This window comes from Manis javanica, chromosome X, assembly GCF_040802235.1.
Source record: "Manis javanica isolate MJ-LG chromosome X, MJ_LKY, whole genome shotgun sequence".
Lineage (NCBI taxonomy): Eukaryota > Metazoa > Chordata > Mammalia > Pholidota > Manidae > Manis > Manis javanica.
In genome coordinates this window covers 62,296,233-62,299,463 of record NC_133174.1, presented here as the reverse complement: position 1 = coordinate 62,299,463, position 3,231 = coordinate 62,296,233, and positions in this window count along the sequence as shown.

The window sequence follows — 3,231 nt, the reverse complement described above, 5'->3', positions numbered from 1 at the left end:
TCTCACCCCAGGGAAGAATTTGTACAGGTTAGTCCTCCCCGAGGTCTCCTCCCTCATTTTCCGTCCCTTCCTCTATCATCTTCCTTTCCTTCCTAACAATCATTATTCAAGTCTCAGCTAAAAAAAAAAGAAGAAGGCAATTCTCTAAGTTAAATGTTCCCTTTATATACCCCTCCCATTGCACTCACATGTTCCTAACATTTATAAGTATTTGTTCTATGTCTGGCCACAAGGACAGGGTCTTGTTTGTGGTTTACCAATCTATTCCCAGCAACCTGCATGTAGTAGATGATCAACACATTTTGTTGAATAAATGAACAGAAGGAAGATTAGGAAGTTCTTTTTTTTTTTTTCCTGTTAAGGTACATTTCACCAGGAAGGAGTAAAAACCACTTGAACATTGCACACGTGTAAAAAGTGCATGGGAGAGAAATGCAACTAAGCCTGAATAGAAACTGAATAAGAATTATACAGTGGTTGCTTTCTTGGGTTCTGGGGTGGCACTGAATACCATTATGGGATAAACCACTTTACAAAGTTACTTCTACAACTTCTTATAAAACAGCATAGAAGAATACATGGAAGACAGAAAGGAAGGAAGGAAAGAAGGAAGGGTATAGTTGAATGAAGCACGGAAGGAATAATGGATGGATGGGGAAATTCTTTTTTTTCACATTCAGATTTTTCTTTCAAAATGAAAATCACCCTTCCTCCCAATACTAATACATGTACATTGTAAAATATTCAACACAATACAAAAAGAAGTAAAGAAGTTAAAATGACTAATAATCCCTTCACATTTTATTTGTATGCATACTAATCTAGACTTTTTTCTATGATTTACACCTTTTTAATATAAAAATGGAATCATACATGTTAGTTTATAAATTGCTCTTTTCCTTAAAAATGTAACATATTTTGAGATTTAGTTACTCATTTTTAATGGCTATGTAGGAGTCCATTATGTAGATGTATTGCAAAGTATTTAATTGTTGAATAATAATTTTTCTGTTTTCACTATTTCAATATTATAAACCTCACTGTGATTAAAATCTTCCTACATTCATTACATACATCTTTGCAAACCCGCCCACTTCTTCGCCTTAAAATAAAATTTTTATGTGCATTTGTTCGAATAGTATTGGTATATTGAGGCATTTGATACACATATCACAATGTATCAATTTGTACCAGTAAGCATACAAGTGTGCCCATTTCAGAGGATCTTCATCAACTCTTAATATTGTGAAATGTTTAATCTTTGACATTGAGAGGCAAAACGGAGGAATCAGTTTTTATTTCCATTTCTGATTGCTAGTGAGATTGCACATATTACCATATGCTTATTACCTAAATGTTTTCTCCTTTTTTGAATTGCCTATTCATGTCTTTTTCAGATTTTTAAATTGGGGTATTTATCTTTTTAAAAATCAATTTATAATAGTCCTTTATAGACTGCTGATATTATCCATATGTTTACATTTTTATCATATATGTAGCATTTCTGTCAAAATGCCATTTTTCTTTAAATTTTATTAAAACTAGTATTACCCCTTACTTGTCATATGTCATGTTGAAATTTTTTTCCAGTTTTTCATTTGTCTTAACTTTACTAGCCTTGTGTTTTGACATTCAGAAGCTTTACTTTTATTTCTGAAGTCGTATTTCACAGCAATTCCTTGTATGGATTTTGTATGGTGTCTAGAAAGTCTTGCCATGTTCCCAAGGCTATAAACATATTAACTAACATTTTCCTCTGCTTCTTTTATGATTTTATATTTTATGTTAGGCCACATTTGCTTCAAGAATACATCAAGGAGTGGCTAATGTACTGCCATAAGCTCAAAATCAGGCTTAATAGCCATTGCAGGCCACTGAATTCATTTTACACATTCTATGTAAAAGTTCTGGTATATGATTATGTAACATAAGACAAAAACTGAGTAGAGACACAGCACCAAACTCTAATACACGTACTGTCAAAAATGTCAATATCAAGCTTGCTGGAAAGTAGGAGGGATATTGTAATAGCCTGGAGTGAAACACTAATGTTCCAGGCTGATTAAATGGCTATCACGCTGACGGGGTTGGGGGCAGGCGGTGAGCGGCAGAGGAGGCACTGTCTCAAAAAATACTTGACTGCCTGCTATGAGCTCGCAGGAAATGTAACTTAACAAAACGAATAAATTTGCTCTTAAGAGGAAGAGGTAAATAAAGGATTATATTAAGTGCTTTAAAGAGAATTAAGCAGGGAACTTATTTCAAGTAGGTTGGCTAGGGAAGTCTACGAAGGTGACAGCTGAGAAGAGACTGGGATGATGAGCACGAAGATATAAAAGGAAATATTCCAGCTTATGTAAAGTTGTAGAGATGGGGAAAGTTTGGTTTGTTGGAAGCAGAGTAAGAAAGATAGTGTAGCTGGAGTATTACTGCAAACAGAAAAATGGAAAAAGAAACACGGCCACATCTTAAAACGGTAAGGCGGTTTTTCTTTAACTGTGAACACCAGAGCTGGATGTTATGTGGCTCATTCCCTAGCTTCCTTCAAGCACTACCATCTAAGAAAGGCCTTCCGTAACAGCTCTTTTACAAATTCCAGTGTTATCAGATTTTCTCACCCTTGTGCAATCACCGCCCCTTTTCAAGTATTTCAAGAGTTACCATCTCAGGCCATCTCTGATCATTCCTTTTAAAGCTGCAATTCCCGGATCCCCTCACCCCCGCTTTGTTTTTCTGTCTCGCATTTACCACCAGTTATAGTAATAACTGTCCCTCCGCCAAGTAGAAAACAAAGATCCAGGAGAACTGGGATTTGGGGCTGCTTTAAATTTCCGCTGTATCCCCAACATCTACAGCAGCGCTTGACGTACAGAGGACACCTAATAAATAGATGCCGAATTGTGAAACCGACGTCAGGTTGGAGTAGCACCGCCTGTCTCGCTCTCTGCGAAGCGCTTCACGCAGTCTGAGGCTGACGTCCTCCAGCTTTCAAAATGGGAAGACCGAGATTCCCACCGGTCTCGAACGCAAGTTTCTCGCCACAATTCAAAATGGCGGAGGAGGGTGGGGCTGTCACGTGGTGGGCGGTGCGGCGGCTTTCCTTTTCCAGACCGCGGCCCTCCTGGTGGCGTAGCAGGCTGTTCGCCTCTTCCTCCCGCCGAGCCTTTCCGAGGACTCGCCTGGGATTGGCTCACGAGCTGGGAGTGGGGATGTGGGTCTGGACCGCGGCAT